The sequence below is a fragment of the Lacerta agilis genome, chromosome 8, assembly GCF_009819535.1.
Source record: "Lacerta agilis isolate rLacAgi1 chromosome 8, rLacAgi1.pri, whole genome shotgun sequence".
In the NCBI taxonomy this organism is placed as follows: domain Eukaryota; kingdom Metazoa; phylum Chordata; class Lepidosauria; order Squamata; family Lacertidae; genus Lacerta; species Lacerta agilis.
Window position 1 is genome coordinate 25,308,876 of NC_046319.1, and position 16,970 is coordinate 25,325,845.

The following is a 16,970-nucleotide window of genomic DNA, read 5'->3' on the forward strand; positions in this document are numbered from 1 at the left end:
CCATCTAGTCCAGCATCCTGTTCTCAAAGTGGCCAACCAAGTGGATGCCCCCAATGGGAAACCCGCAAGCAGGATTTAAGCACAAAACACAAAACACTCTCCCCTCCTGTGGCTTCCAGCAACTGGCCTCATGGAACGAGAGCATAGCCATTGCGGCTAGTAGACTTTGATAGCCTTATTCTCCTCCCTGGAGTTGTCTAATCCCATTTTCAAGCCATCTAGCTTGTTGGTCATCACTGCCTCCTGTGGAAGTGAATTCTGTTGTTAAACATTCCACAGTTTATCATCTCTCTTTAAAAAAATAAAAATTGTTCAAAGCAGTTTCACAGCAGATTCCTTAAAAAAGGAATCTTTTTTTTTTTTTAAAGAGTGCCGAGACATGAGTACACCCAGCATTTCCCCTGCCCCTTCTCTGAATTTCACTGTGGGGGTAAAAGTAACATCATGTCAGATTATGGGAGACAGGAAGAAAGATATCTTTCAAGATCCAGTGAGAACATTTCCTCTGCAACATGTCCCACTTCCAAGAAAGCTCTCCGCCCCCTGCTGCCACCAAACCAACCGCTTACGGATGATAAAAACAGGAAAACATTAAACCATCAAAGATAACAATAATGCAATGGAGACAGACAAAGAGAATATAAACTTAAGTTAAAGTATTAAAAGTAGCAGTGGACAGAACCCTAAAATCAGAACGCCAGCAGGCAGATTGACATCTTCTTTACCTGGTCCTCAAAAAAGTGGACACCAAGGACAGATGATTTAAAAGAGCCAGGGTGTTGTAGTATTGGCTAGGACTTGGGAGACCAGGGTTCGAATCCCCACTTGGCTCACCTTGGGCCAGCCACTGCCTCTCAGCCTAGCCTACCTCACAGTGTTGTTGTGGGGGTTTAATTGAGGAGGCGGAGGGCAATGCTAGACACCTTGAGCTCCTTGGAGGGGGGGAAGGTGGGATGCAATTAATAAAATAAATTATCCCACATATGGGTTGATTAAGTTCAACCTGAATAACTTGCTGCGTTTGTTGACTGTTCTAGTCCTAGGATTCTCGCCCCGCAGCCTGGGTTGAAAGGAGAGAGAGAGAGAGAGAGAGAGAGAGAGAGAGAGAGACTTGCAGGCACCTCCCAAGGTTCAGATGTCCAAAGAGCAAGAGGAGGACCTGCAGCACAAAAGGTCTGGGAAACTCCGAGGAGAGGAAGCCACAGAGCCCTAAAGCGCTGTTAATGTCTCTGCTCCCCTTTCAAATAGGACACAAGAGTTGAACGAAGCAAGTCACGCAGTCTCTCCGTGACAAAGTTCGCTTTCGCATCACCCAGAGGAAAGGCAGGCGGCTGGGGGTGAGGGGGGCAGCTGCTGAGCTCTCAAAACCAACCTTTCAGCAGACAGCAACCTTTCTTTAAAAAAAAAAAAAAAAAAAAAGATGTACCAGACCTGAGTATGGAGGGAGGGAAGGGTCAACTTACGAGCCAGTGGCTAGAGTGCTGGGCTACACTCCCCACTCCCACTTCTCCTGCATTTTCTAGGCATATGTCTGAGCGGGTTTTTTTGGCAGGATGAGCAGAAGCGTGTGGGAGCCCTGAAATGTTGTGGGGGGGGGGGGAGACCAGGGTTCAAATCCCCACTCGGCCATGAAGCTCACTGCATGTGGCTTTGGGGGCTGGTCACTGTCTTCCCTCAGCCTAACTTACCTCACAGGGTTGTTGTGGGGATTAAACAAGGAGGGGGAGAATCATGTGTATGTATGCCACCTAAAACTCCTTGGAGAAACAGGTGGGATATAAGTGCAACAAACAAAACATTCTCCGGGACCCCAGGGGTCCTCTAGCCCAACCCCCTTTGATGCTGGAATCACAGCTAAATAATAGTTTTTTATAGTTATAATTACTTTTTAGTTATCTTTTTTTCCAGCTTTCTGTATTTTATCTGCGTGCGTTTTCAACTTGTGTAAGCCACTTTCAGCCCCAGTCTGGGGAGAAGGTGGGGTGGATAGATGAATAAACAAACGACGACTTCCTGACAGATGGTTTTCCAACCTCTTAAAAAACCTCCAGTGAAGGAGGTTCCACCACCTTTAATGTCTAGCGACCGTCAGCAACGGATGTCTCCATTAACATGCACGCAGAACAGATAATGTTAAAGGCTGCATTTGAACAGGGACCAGGTGCCCCAGCTCAGGCCTGCCGATTCCCTTTGGGCAGGAGAGGAGGCCAATCCAGTGACGTAGCAACGGGGTGGGGGGCGGTGCGCTCCCGGTGCCACGTCTCCAGGGGTGACAAGGCATGTGGTTTGCCGGCAGCACCACTCCAGCACCGTACAGACTGTGCTGGGACCCTCTGCTCATGGCTGCAGCCGCATGTAGAGGATCCTCCATTTGCGGCTGCAGCCGCGAGCAGAGGATCCCGGCACCGTCCATACGGCGCTGGAGCGGTGGCGCTGGCAACCCGCTATGTACAGCGCATGTGCGCTACGTAACAACGCCCCGCCCCCGGGTGCATGTCATGTTTGCCGCTCCGGGTGCCCAAGCAGCTTCCTACGCCACTGGGCCAACCACAATTGCCCCCGGTCCAAGGTAGGAAGTGGGCTGCTTGCCCCGGAGCAAAATTACCAAGCCTTCCTTCTACATGCCCTCCCGATGCAGGGAAAGCCTCTTTCCAAAGTTCACATGAGTATTATGTTTCGGCTGGTGCCTCCTACGTGCACCAGAGGTTTCGTCAACGGAGAGAACATCTGGATCTGGATAAAATGCAGAACCCAACTGGCTTAATTGGGAGCAGAGACGCCATAGCTCCATCCAGGATGTTTTTCCTGTACAGCTCAGAGGTTCGGTTAAGGTGGCCTCTAGGGATTTCCTGCCGTTTATCTCTCAGCAAGCGAAAAGCAGATTAATGGAGCAGGTTGAGGGAAGGGGACGAGCAGAGGCTGGAAGCCCCTTTCCCCACCCTTATGTCTCAAAAGAGGACACTCATTTCTAACAGAAACACCTTAAATTGTTATTAAATTATTCCCCAGTGTTGTGGGGAAATGATCCACCCCAATACTACGTTTTGTTCCTGGCATGGCAATGGGAATATTATCTTAAGAACAACAGAAGAAGGATTTATTTATTCCTCATTTTCTGTCTCTTTTTTTGGGAAGGGGGTAGGGAGCAACTGAGTCACTCCCTTCGATGTAACAGATCTGTGGAAGTGTGTGCAAGACTGCTTCTGGCAACAGATGACAAGTGCCGTTTCCTGATAAGCAACCGTTAAAATGGATAGTCAAACAGTGCCGTTGCTGTACGCTCCGTAAATGTTCCCGGGCACACGCTGGCAGGGTAATATGTCACTTATTAAGTGCTCAGCCAAGATAAACCAGGCCTGGTTCACTCCAAAATGAGGGACACTGAGCGGAACAGAATCTTCTCCAGTTTCCCATGCAAAGCTGGTTCGCTCGTAATGGAGGGATTATCTCCGGGCTCATAGCTGATCTTCTGTGATCAGCAAATGAGCAGGAAAGAACCATGTCCGCCACCCCCCTCCCGTCCCCCCACGGAAGCAAAGAGATGGGCCAAACCTGTCCATGTGCCAGCCAACCAGCAGCTGACACAACAGTCGGTGGCAGTAACTGCTGAGGACACCAGAGAGGCGGTTCAAGGAATGGGAAAGCCACCCTCACTCTGCTTTCACAACCCCAATGCTACACTTCAGTCGCCATCACTCCAAAAGGAAAAGGAGCTCACGGCAGCTCCAAAGGCCATTCTCAACTCATCCAAATGGTGGCATTTTCCTCAGGACGCAGCTGTGATTGCTGCCTTGCAGGGGGTTGGACCAGACGAGCCTTTGGGTCCCTTCCAGCAGTACAGTTCTATGATCCCATGACCCCCATCCTTTAGACAGAGAGGATTCTGGGAAGAAAGATTGGCAAGGCCTTGCCTTTCCCCAATGTGTGTCAAGACATTCAGTCTCGTTCCATCTTTCTCTCATCCTTGCCTCCGTGTCCGCCACCGACGCTTCCCCAATCTGTCGTCCCCCATCCCCCGATGTTTGGGGCTGCCAACTCCCATCAGCCTCCGACAGCACAGCCACTGGATAAGGGATTATGGGAGAGCCTTATCTTGAAGTCATCCCAAAACTGGGGTGGGGTGTGTGTGGAGAACTTGGCAATGAAATAATCTCTGCAGGGAGCTGCAGATATTATGTCATTATCAAGTCCCCTGCCCCCATTTAAGCTAGATCTATGTTCTGTTATAGGTGTGGGGGGGTCAGTCTGGATGACACCCAGAGATCCCTTCCAAAACCTGTGCTTCTGTGTGGGTGAAGGTAGAAAATCCAAGAGGAAACCAGTAAAACCAGTCCTTTAGCTGGCCAGTTTAAGTACCTCCATTTACATATAGAAAGAGATTGCCCTGTGGTCACACTGACAAATGGGTGGGCCTTTTCCCACCCCAGCTGGCTGAGTGCCACCAGTCACCCTAGGATGGGGAGCAACAGGCCAAGTGTGTGTGAGAGAGAGTTTTTTTTTGCTGATGCTGGAAGGCGGAGACACAGAGGTTTATATTGTTCTGTGCTGAACCCAAAGCTGAGTCTGGGGCTCCCCTGGGAACCTAAGGGAAGGCTGTGGGGAGAAATGCTGGGGGGCTAATGCCATGAACCCCTCTCCATCCTCTGCTCAGGTTGTTCATGTGCATAAATAAAACTGTAGACCCTAAAGACACCACAGTCTCCACAGACCTTCATTCCCAGGAAAGTAACCCCTGGGGAAAATCACAGGCATCCCAGTCTCTCACCACTCGGAGATTAGGGTTCCTGTAGTTTAAGCCTACCAATTCTGCTTCTGTCCAGACTCTGTCCAGTTCCAGGTTGTCCAGCTATTTCATCAGATCAACTCCTTTAGGAGCATTGCCAAACAAGGCACATTCAAATGGGGTCTTGAGACTGGCGACATCCCTCTCAGGGCAGAGCGAGCAAGGAAACAAAGGTCTCCCTTCACTTTGAAACTTCGGGAGCCCCAAGTGCCAGCAAGCGTGACTGTAAGTATACAGAGGTGACTTTCAGGGAGACACGGCGCAAGGAGGGTCACTGTAGCTCAATTATTAACTGGGCTGGAGGGGGGGGGACCCCTGAGTTTACTGGAATGTGCCCTCCCTCAACAGCCATGTTCCGGATGCCAGGGAATGTGCCGGAACTGTGCGCAAAGGTTAATGGATTCATACTCCATGCAAAACGTAGCCCTCCAAACTCGGGTCTCCGAGAGGGCTTTTTCCATGCACTGCAGTAATATCCCCACCTTGGTGCTAACCCAGTTCCCCAGTTGTTGCCTCAAGGGGGAAAGAAGGGACTCCTTTGCTTTAAATGGCACAGGGAGAACCCATGTCTGCTCAGTTTCTCAAGGGAAGGCACAGGGCGATGCAGAAGTTGCCTCACGTTACCCAGTTGCCTTTCCTACAAATACTGAAATGCGCAGGAGTTCGCAGTGGTCCCTCGCTGGTGAGGAGGAGAGCACCCCTGCACGCCTGCAGGGGCACTGTTACCATCTTTACCGATTCACACATGCTCAAGAAATAAAGGAGCTCCAATCCAGAACTCACTCTGGTGACCCCTAGCTAGCACCCTTTCCAAAGAAAGGAGGGGTGGATTTGGGCCCTGTCCACCAATGCCTCTGACTGCCACAAAAAACAGGCAATGTGTGCCCTCATTCAGCCCTCCAGAATGATATGTCCAAACTTCAGCGACGAGGAATTGCAACGGAAAATTGTTAATATGGATTATGTTGGCCTAATGTGCTCCTAAAGTAGCACTAAAGAGATTAGGAGAAATATAATGGGGAGAGGGAAGACATTTAATCCTATTTATTTTGGAATTAATTCTTACTCCTTTGTTTATGTATTGCATTCCTATCTAATTCCTTTCCTCCAAGAAGCTCAAGGTGACATATGCACCTTCCTCTCCTCATTTCACAACAACCCTGTGATGTAGACTAGACTGAGAGGCAGTGACCGGTCCAAGCTCACCCAGGGATCTTCATGGCCAGGCAGGGATTTAGTCTCCTAGGTCCCAGTCCGGCACTAAATAACCACTGTCCATTACAGTGCGGGGTGCACACCCAGCCCTGCACCGTGATCTCCTCCAATGTCACCTACTGCAGCTGCTACAATGCTTTTCCCAATTAGATGTATTGGGGGGATCTTTAAGGAAAGATCAGCAACAGCAGCCAAGTTTCCATAGGAGGCAGGTGCCCCACCGCCACCACTCGAGTGCTCTGCCCCTCTAAAGCCAAGCCCTGAGGAAGTGGGCAGCCCCATCTCAACTAGGCAGGGCAGTGGAGAGGCCCAACAAACCAGGCCAGCGCTCCACAGGAGCTGACTGCGCACTGGGGGATCTTTCCAGGAATACCCCACAATGCACAGTGGTTCCTCAGCTAACCAGAATCTGCGGAAGGCATACCCCCCCCCAAAGCCAGGAAGTATAGATGTAGGTGAAGCTCTTCCAAGCCAGCCTGGGGAAATAATTCTGGGGCTTCTTAAAAATCCCAATTTTAAAGCAGAGGAGAGCTTTCAAAGTCTGAAGGTTCTTCCCTGGCTCAGGTTGAAATCCAAGCCAGACGGATTCTATCACCAACCATCTCCAGTATTCAAGACCCTTCCTATTCCTAACACACACTCTCTCTCCCACCCCCCATCCTCTAAAGGGCACAGAGCAATGGCAGGAGTAGCAGCAACATGCATGGAGAGAAGAAACCGACAAGCCCGAGCCAAGCACAAGAGTGGCACTCTCCCCTCCTGCAGTTTCCAGCAACTGGTATTCAGAAGCATTGCTGCCCCTGACCTTGGAAGCAGAGCATAGCTATGGATAGCTCTCTCCTCCTTTAATTTGCCCAGTCCTCTTTTAAAACCGCCTAGGTTGGTGGCCATCACTGCCTCCTGCAGGAGCGAGTTCCATAGTTTAACTACACGTTGCATAAAGAAGTCCTTTCCTTTCTCTGTCCTGAATCTTCCAACATTCGGCTCCATTGGATATCCACAAGTTCAAGTGTCCTGAGAGAGGGAGAGTTTATTTGTCTCTCCATTCACTTTCTCCATGCCATGCCTCATTGTATAGATTTGTATCTTAATCACCTCTTTGTCGCCTTTTTATCTGAAATAAAAAGTCCCAAACACGGCAACTTTTCTTCGTAGGGGACTCTCTCCATCCCTCCATATTTCAAGGACTTCCAAGATGACCGTTCCTGTATTTGAAGAAGTCCTTTATTAGAACTTCTCTCCAACCCAAGATAAAGGAGCAGGGGCCTTGATCCTGCCCATCAATAGTTAGCACCTGGAGAGCAGGCTGGGCAGGTCACCTCGCCCACCTGACCAGGTAAGGCCTTAAGGGGAAGCGGAGGAGGGTGTTTCAGGGAGAGGGGCTTGTCTTCCAAGCCTCAGGAAATGAACCAAATTATTCTGGCCCTCAGCAAGTGGGGGCAAGCTCAGCCATCTCTGTCAATAAGTGAGAAGCTACAGAAAATACAGACATAACTATAGACAGATATTTGCATTTCCTTTTTTGGAGGAGGGCAATACTTCTAATAATCCATTCTTCAATTCAGACACTAAATCTGGGGTTGTAGTCAGCCAAGACCTACTCTAAGTAGACCCAATAAAATTAGGGATCCTAACTAAGTCACATCCATTAACTTCAATAGGTCTACTCTGAGCAGGACTAACGCTGAATAGCACTCTGGGTTTCCATGTTTTGCCTGCCCATGACTCAGAGTGTTCCATATGGATAGCCTGAAACTCATGAAAACTCATAGTTAGGCCATGTGTTATTTTGGGGTACAACAGACCCAGAGGACTGGAGATGGGACGGGCTGCAAATTACGGTAAAATATGAGAAATAAGTATCTGAATTTTCAGACTGAAACGCAGCACCTGCCAACGCAGTGGACCCTGACCATTTCAACAAGAGGTATCTGAAGAAGTGTGCATGCACACGAAAGCTCATACCAAGAACAAACTTAGTTGGTCTCTAAGGTGCGACTGGAAAGAATTTTTTATTTTATTTTGTTTTGACTATGGCAGACCAACACGGCTACCCACCTGTAACATTTCAACAAGAGTCGTTTGACAGTGGAATGGACAACCTTGGAATGTGGTGGACTCTCTCTGTTTTTTTTTATAGAGGCTGGAGGGTCATCTGTTAGAGATTCTTTAGCTGTGAGTCCTGCATTGCAAGGGGCTGGACTACATACATGACCCTTGGGTATACCTTCCACACTACAGTTCTATGATTCTACGGCTTCAAAGAGCAGGGGCCAACCAGCGTGGATTGAGCTGTGTCTGTGAGTTTGATGCCGCCAATGACTACTTTTGTGCCGTGTGCACGGATCAGGACCACACCTCCAGTGCGGATCCCACTGGGGATCTCACCCACTCAGTTTTCCGGTCACTTACAAAAGGGCCCACCTGCTCAGCACCAGCCACCCCGACAGGCTGGAAGGGAGCCATGCGCACGTTACTCGGTCTTTCCTGCATCGCAAAACAAGCAAGACGCAACCCAAGAAATCCCATAATCGCATAATGCACACACAGTGCTCCCGTAGCAAAAGACAAGGAAGAGCAGCAACGGAAGGAGCTCCTGCAACAGTTTAGAATGGTTATGAAACGTTCGTACAAGCAGAAAAGTCCTCCCTTGCCATGCACCCAAGCCAGTAACGTCTCCTAGGAGAGAACGGCCTTGGAATGGGGCACATAGAACCGTACCCACGCAGACACCATTTTTCTGTTCAGGCAGGTCAAGTCGATGAAGTGAAAACAGGATTGCCAGGTCATCATGTGAGCGTCAGGCGCTCCTCGGGGAAAGTTATGACTCTTCAGAGCCAGAAAGCGAAAGACCAAGGGAGAGGGAGACAGACAGACAAACAGATTTACCAGTGAACTGACAGCATCGGAGAGTATTTTGCTGCAGTGACTATTTACCTCAAGTTGCCTTGCTCCATGTCCCGTGTTGAAAAACTGTGCCTGGGGTACCAGGAGGAAACTCCTTGGCTGTCAAAAATCCTTGGGAGATTCAGTCGCTTCCTCTGCTAGGGCAGGGCAAAGGCCGGAGGCAACATGCCCCCAGAGTTATACTTACACACACACAAACATGCACACACACACTTTGTTGCCAGCTCCAGAGCAGCAGCAGCAGAAGCAGCTGCTGCTCCTTGGCCGTTGTCAATTGCAAAAAAATGAGGGCTGCTCCAGGCACAGGTGGCCAAACTGCTGGAGCTGCCTCCTTGCGCCCGCCCCCTGAGGCTTCTGGCCAATTGCTGAAGCAACGGGAAAGCCTGCCAAACAGCTGGGCTTTCCCCTTAACCCTTGACAAAACGTCACAAAACAGTCACCGATTCCTTGCTAACGCAGAAGCCCATAGGAGGGATTGCAAATGAGCTTTGTGGGGAAGAGGGATTCTTTCTTTCATCGGATTGTCCACTGAAAGGGTCATCCAGACTGAATGAGGGGGAAATACGAGCCAGGAAAATGGTTGACGATGCTGTCATGTGCTGCCTTGCAGCGGGTTGGACTAGATGACCCTTGGGTTCCCTTCCAACTCGACGATTCTATGGTTCTATGTGGACGTTGTCTTTGTGTGGGTTGTATATACCCACTGTGAATGATCTGTGTGTCTATGTATATATATTGTGTGCAGTACTTTTCCTGTTAAAAAAAAATATTGAGGTGCCCATACTCCTAATTTGATAAAAGTGCCAAAGGTTCCAGCAGAAAAATGGCTGCCATGGGCAAGAAAAGTCCTGTACATACTCTATATGTGGGTTTAATTATATGTCCCTTACATCTGGCTGAGAGGTTTTGGGGGGAAGCTCATGTCACCACTGCCCACCACAGCGAGAAGAGTTAACTGTGGGTTTAAAAACAAGGATTCATGTGACTCAAAGGAACATGATCCACTTTGTACCATGCCAAAATTTACCTTCCGTTTTCTTCCTCTGAGAATAAGTTTCTCCCTCAATTCTCAGGGTAATTGAGATTTTTCTTGAGAACTCGAAGATTGTGGGGTTTTGTGACCTAAGGTGGTGCATCTGTCTGCACACGTTCCACTACCTCAGAAGGTGATGGATTCCCTTTCCTTGGAAAGGTTAAATGTGCACATCTGTCAGGGAATCTTAAGCTGCAATTCCTGCATTGCAGGGGGTTGGACTGGATGACCCTTGGGGGTCCCTTCCAACCTTACACTTCTCTGATTCTATCTCTCATACTGAAAAACAGCTTTGCTTGTCAGCCACCAGAGCACTGCCATTTTGGCCCCAAACAGGGGTGTCATCTAGGAGGGCCCTTGGGGGCCGCCCCCCCCCAATATTTTCAACTTTCTGACAATCCTCAAAAGGACACACTAGAGCGACTTTCAGGAAGGTGGTTGGTAAGTGGGGGGAATGACGAACCAAGTGTGCCTGGCCAGGTTGGGGGCGCCCGTGTGTGATGTCATGCACACGTGGCAGGGCCCCCCCCAATGTTGGGGGCAACTCAGCACGTCTGGCCCAAAACAAGACACCCCTTCACTCAGCTCCAGATCCCCACCCTGCCCCATTCCTAAAATACTTCAGTACCTGCCACAGTGGGGGTGGCAGCGGCTAGGGAAGAGAGTTGTGGAAGCCGAGGGCGCTTGCTTCCCATCAAGCATCACCTTTGACTAGAAGCTGCACGAAGATCCAGGTGAACCACATCCAAGCATTTCCACCTCTATTAACAAAAAGGTGGCTGGGTTTTGCACACCCCTCCTTCCTTCAAAGGTGGACTGCGTTCCCTCTGGAACCCCTCTGCTTGGGGCTGACAAATTTTCCACACCTCTGCAAACTCTCCGGACTTCCTCAAATCTGGCAGCGCTCTCCATTTTGTCAAAGGGCAGGACCGTTTGGGCTATACAAGCTCCTTCCAACGTCAGGAAGTTAGGCTATACCTAGAAACCTTATCCATCCAAGTTAAGCGTTTCCTACAATAAACAACTTTATTATTTTCTGACCTGCAAACATCTGTGTGTGTAGGAGAGAGAGAGAGTGTGTGTGTGTCTACTCTCTCACCCAGATTTGCCAGCTCAAATGCTACCTACTGAAAAGTGTTTCAACAGTTAGTTCTGCCCCTGTCCCCCCATTACTCACTCCCCAGCAATATGAAACCCATTATTCCCTTTAGGACTGAGAACACAACCATCCCTTCAGCCCAACCCACCCTTAATCTGAAACATGTGCACAAGCCTGGATTCGAAGGTCCAAAAATCGCAACCGCTTCGTGTGGGACTCTCTCAGTTTAATCGCACACACCCCAGAAAGACTTTGATCCCTGGTGCCCCCCTTGCCAGCACCGCAGCTGTGTTTTCTCACCTGCCAAATGGCAAAGAGCAATCCGAGAAACCTCCCAAGAGCACCATCCTTTCCAACCATCACACGGAGAGGTTCCCTCTCCCAGACGACCCGTCGCACCAGCACTGACCAAAAGGAAGCCATCAGCAAAAGTTACAAAGTATTTCAAAGCTCCTTGGCTTCTCTAAGGCACCCCACCCAGTACGTGGTTAGAAGGAAGCGCAGGGTCTTCACGCAAGCCCAGTTTCGATGCTTCCCTCTTCAAAAGCCGCACAGTCGCTGAAACAACTCTAAGCCAACTTTTCCACTCTAAAGCAGGGTACCCTCCCCCCCCCCCCAGAAAAAAGGCAAGTCAAAAAATATGGTACAGATTAAAGAGAAGACCTCAGAAAGCTGGACAGGGCAGGTTTCATCCAGCAGCGCTCTTCTTATTTATCCCGTCCACAAGAGTTATAAACTGCTTATTCAACAAAAACCTTCAAACCCCTCGCAAAACATGATGCACAATTTTCATGGCAAAATGCTGATAAAACCAAAGCCGACGTAAGATTTCTCGATTTTCTCAAAATATTAATAAACTTGGTGAGGTTTCAAATCTAGTGGAAGAAGCTGTTGAACCAGCTAGTCTAGTGTCTTTGCTAAAGGTGACTAGTTAGGTCCTTGCCATTTACATGTCCAGAGAGTTACCTCTGTTGCCATAGAGACAAATGGCTGGGCCTTTTCCCACCTCACCTGGCAGGATGCCAGCAGTCAAGAGGGCAAGGGGGGCTGTGTAAGAGTTGGTATGAGAGGGAAGGGGGGGGAGATGGATTGTGCTGCGTGCTGGAGACACAGAGGCTTCTCTTGTTCTGTGCTGGACTTGGAGCTTCCCTAGGAACTGAACAAGGAGGCAAAATCTGTTGGGGTGTTACGGTAACTCTGTAAGCCTCTCCATCCTATGCTCAGGTTGGATGTATGGGTAACGAAAACCATACATCCTAAGACACCACAGTCTAGTCCTTTGTCCTTCCCCTCCAAGGAAACCAAACCCTGGGGAAGCATGCAACATTATTTACAAGACAGCAAGTCCCTTTGAGCTCACTGCATTAGATGTGCACAGGATGGCACTAAGAGAGTCCACAAATTTCGCCACGTAAATATATTTGTTGTTGTTCAGTTGTTCAGTCGTGTCCGACTCTTTGTGACCCCATGGACCAGAGCACGCCAGGCACACCTATCTTTCACTGCCTCCCGCAGTTTGGCCAAACTCATGCTAGTCGTTTCGAGAACACAGAGGATGAGATGTCGTCCCCTTCTCCTTGTGCCCTCCATCTTTCCCAACATCAGGGTCTTTTCTAGGGAGTCTTCTCTTCTCATGAGGTGGCCAAAGTACTGGGGGCGTATAAATATATGTATAAATATGTATAAATATATACATATTGCTTAATTCCTGTGCTGTAGGGGGGCTGGACTAGATGACTCTTGGGGTCCCTCCCAGCTCTACATTTCAAGGATTCTATGCCACATGTAATGCAGCTGGATGTAGCGAAACACAACCAAGTCAATGAACTGAAAGCCAGGAAGTGAATTGAAAGGAGGCTCCCCGCTACTGAAGATTCCATAAGAAGCAAGAGGTATTAGAAACGTGGCCACATGGTTGGCATGCTCAGGAACAACCTCTCTGTGTCAGCGGCTTCCTAACCATAACCCTGCATTGAGCTCAACTACTTAACAACTATGCAGCTACATCCTCTTCCTGCCTTGCCACCATCTCCTCCTCCTCTGCAACTGAGGGAGGGGGGGAAGCCACATCCAGCCCCCGGCATCCTCCTTGAACCCATATTTCCAAACACCACAGAAAGCGGGGGCTCCTTAGGAGCTGATTTCCCAAATGAAGCTTCAGTTCCTCCAACCAGATTCTCATGCTAAAGGTGAACAGAGACGGGCGTTCCCAGGGAATGTGGGGGAAGGGGACAGGGGACTTCCCTAGTGGGCAGCGAGAGCCCCAGTTGTGTCTCAGCTTAGGAGGAAGTGGGAGGCTTGTGGGGCAAAGGGTTGTGGCGAAGGTGCTGGAATTGTCTGCGCAAATACATTTGAAAATAGCTGGCTTTCTTGCAACACAACCTAAATAGGCATTAAGCCTCACAGCCTGGCCATCTGCAAGGCCCGCTCTCGCCAGGGAGAGAAAGTGCCAAACTTGGAGTGACTTTGGGACAACTGCGATTTGACCTACCCTCCCATCACCCCCAACTACTGCCCCCCCAATGTGCTTGTGGGGGAGCCCAAACTGGATCAGAACTGGGCACTATTTCACTGTTTCCAACCAGGGCCTCCTAGATCAAGTAAAACAATAGGAATACTTAACTAACTGGCCAATCATGTCTGTTCTGACACACACACCCCCCACACACAAATGTCCAGCCCACCCCCCCAACAAAAATTCTGGCTACACCCATGTTTCCATGACAACCTGAATTTCGCTCCCTCCCCAAAGCATACATGGATGGTGCACATATGGTTTTTCCCTATGAACTTTTTTTTGGGGGGGCAGCCTATTTACATCAGGAAAGTGGCAATGATTAAGCCCCTTTGAACCTAAACACAATGCCTTCCATCTGGTACAGGGGTTGGCCACTTTTCTATTGGGGATGGTGAATGTTGTAGATTCAATAATGGGTCTCTGGGCATGTTCTTTTTCTTCCATAAAACGGAGTACCAGGAGGTAATGTGTGTGTGTGTGTGTGTGTGTGTGTGTGAAAGACCTTTTGTTTAAAACAGACATTAATGAAGCATTGCAGAAGGATGTACTCTTAATTGCCAACATACATCTGACAGAACAGAAAACTTTTCAGCAGGCATTTAAAAGCCGCCACAGAATGCATCTCTCTATTGGCAGAGAGTTCCGCAGGCCTGGGCTGGTGACACTAAAGGCTCGGCTTCTCATTGCTGTCACTTGAGCCTTGGGGAACAACCAGTGATGCTCCTGCAGATTATTATTATTTTTTGCTCCTGCAGATGATCTCGGCAACTGAGCTGGGACAGAAGGGTTCAGGCAGTCCCTAAAGTATTCTTGCTCAGGGCTTTATAAACTAACACAAGGATCTTGAGCGAGGCTCAGTAGTAGACGGGCAGCCAGTGCTGACGTTTTAAGAATGGTGTCCCATGTTCTTGGCCAGATGCCCCCATCAGCAGCCCGGCTGCCTCATTCTGCCCCAGCTGAAGCTTCTGGACCAGGCCCAAGGCAGCCTCACGCAGAGTACATTGCATTAATGTTATTTACACAGGTAATTTTAACATTAAACACATAGAATCAGAAGGGACCATGAGCATCATCTAGTCCAACCCCCTGCAATGCAGAAATCTTTCACCCACTATGGGTCTTGAACCCACAACTCTGAGATTAAGAGTCTCACGCTTTACTGACTGAGCTATCTGTGGACAAGCCCCGTGCAGCCGCTGGACTTGTTGTTGTTGGTGGTGGTGGTGTGACACTTTAACTGCTACGCCACACTGGCTTACGGGCATTTTACAGGCGCCACGAGGCCTAAGGCGGGCTTCGCCCACCTGGTGCTTCTCTTTGGACTACAACTCCCATCAGCCCCCAGACAAAACATCTGGAGCGTGGCAGGTCAGGGAGGGCTGGCGCTGACCCTTGACTCCATTCCCCTGTATTCCAGAGGGGAAACACTGGGCGTCAGTGAGGCTTCCAAGGCTTTTCCTTTCCTTTCCTCACCCAAACAAGGAACCAAAGAACTCAGTTTTGGAAGCAGGAAATATTCCCCAGACCCTAAAAGTACAAAACTGAATGAGGCGCTGGAGAGGCAGGAAGCCAGCATGACCGAGGGTGAAACACTCACACTTCTATCTCTGCCCCGAAGGAGACCAACCGCTGGGGTGCTTCTGGCCGGAGGGGCCGGGAGGAGGCAGAATTGCCCACATGCCAACAGCTTGCCTCAGCCAGCGTGATGAATGGGCAGCATTGAGCCAGGCCCACGCGCAGGGAGGGTATTAATAGCTCGTAACACAGTGCTGGAGAACGACATCACCGCCCAGGCGAGTGTGTGACACAACACAGGGAGAGGGAGGTTAGCCGATGCAGGACTGGGGCCCTTTTCCACAGAGACGGAGGCGGGGGTTCAAAACTAGGAGACAAGAATCAACCGCTCCTTGTAAAAATGAACTTGCCTCCACACTAGCTAGCTTGCATCACAGCTTCCTGTGCGCAGCCACTGCCTCAGTCTGAACCAACCCCCTGACTGTCATCGACTCGTCTTCTCATGGAGGGGACCCAAGGCTCATCTAGTCCAACCCCCTGCAACTCAAGAAGCGCAGCTGAAGAATCCCTTTATTCCGGGCTAATCCATACCTTCAGGAATTTAAAGGAGCCCCCCCCCCTCACTTTATAGGCAGGAGTCACTGGGAAAGCAAAGCAGGGTGAGACAGAGAACAAAAGCAGGGCCCTCCCAGACCTTTTCCGTTTTTCTTCTGTGCAGAAAAATGCCAGCACCTGCAGTTTTAACCCTGTTCCTTTTGGTAAGATGCGTTTAAAAACAAGCAAACAAAAACTATGCCGCATTGTAGCACAGGAAGCAGGCATTTTTACTGAAACAATGGTCTCTGAAAAGGGCTACAATTCAAGCAATTGGGGGGGGGGACGTAGTCACGTCTTCTTCCTGGGGTCTTCTATGTGTGGCAGAAGGTTAACCTTTAAACAAGCTTAAATATGTAGTCTGTTAAAGGTTGCTGGGAATTAGTGAGAGATTTGTAAATTGCAGTGCCCAGATTTCTTTGAGGGAAAAGACTGTGTAGGCGCTTCTAAGACAGAGGCACAGAATCATAGAATTGTAGAGTTGGAAGGGACCACGAGGGTCATCTAGTCCAACCCCCTGCAATGGATAAATATTTTGCCCAATGTGGGTCTCGAACCCGCAACCCTGAGTCACCTGCTCTACCAACTGAGCTATCAGGGACCTGGGCTCCCTCCATACGATGCATTTATTAAGTACACACCCTAGTTTGCTCGAATAAAGTTGGCAGAATGTGGGAGACAGATTATACTGAGCATTGATTGAGGGGGTGGTTTCCATGGCCATAAGCAGTTTGGGGCCGCAGGCTTTGCTGTTTCAGAAGGCAAACTGCACTTAGCAGATAGCCTGCTTGTGGACCACAAACTCCCATCAGCCCAGTCAGCTGTGCTGGAGGGCACTGGGTTGGGGAAGCCTGCTGGTAAACTCCTTCCTTTGGGGAAGTTCTGCCAGGGAGTTTATCAGGGCTTCCCCCTTGAAGAGATGACTCAGGCATCACAGGCGTAAGAACTGGCACAAATCCCAGTTAGAAGCTGGCATGTGATGTCGATCTTACAAGTGGGGCTTTTCCTACAGGGACATCTGCAGTGGGAGTTCCTGCCCCAAGGAAGATTAATCCCACTTTACCATTCACACAGAGGTTTCGTAGGAGCTGAAGAAAATATAATTCATACCAGGGGTGCAGCTTCTTCACATATGGGGTGGCGGCCAACTTAGGTTTGTCCTAAACTGCAAAGCTGCCTGTGACCCTGAGGTCCTCCCTTCTAGAACTGCCACTCTCCCCACACCCAGCTTATTGAACCTCATTGCAGGGGGTTGGTCTAGATGTCCCTTGAGGTCCCTTCAAGCGCTACAATCTTATGATTCTAT

General features: G+C 49.6%; 1 protein-coding gene across 4 annotated transcripts in view; it reads right to left on the bottom strand.

Annotated features, from left to right (window-relative positions):
- Window positions 1–16,970, bottom strand: part of STARD8 (StAR related lipid transfer domain containing 8) — a 63,764-nt gene that overhangs the window by 31,587 nt on the left and 15,207 nt on the right. Inside the window, exon 1 of one of the 4 annotated variants that reach the window (XM_033156611.1) lies at window positions 8,936–9,140. The exons of 2 other annotated variants lie outside the window; for them this stretch is intronic. The gene's annotated coding sequence lies outside the window, so the exon portion shown is untranslated. Of the gene's footprint in view, window positions 1–1,003; window positions 1,025–8,935; window positions 9,141–16,970 lie in introns of those variants that run through there. One more of the 4 variants, XM_033156612.1, reaches the window with a different exon arrangement.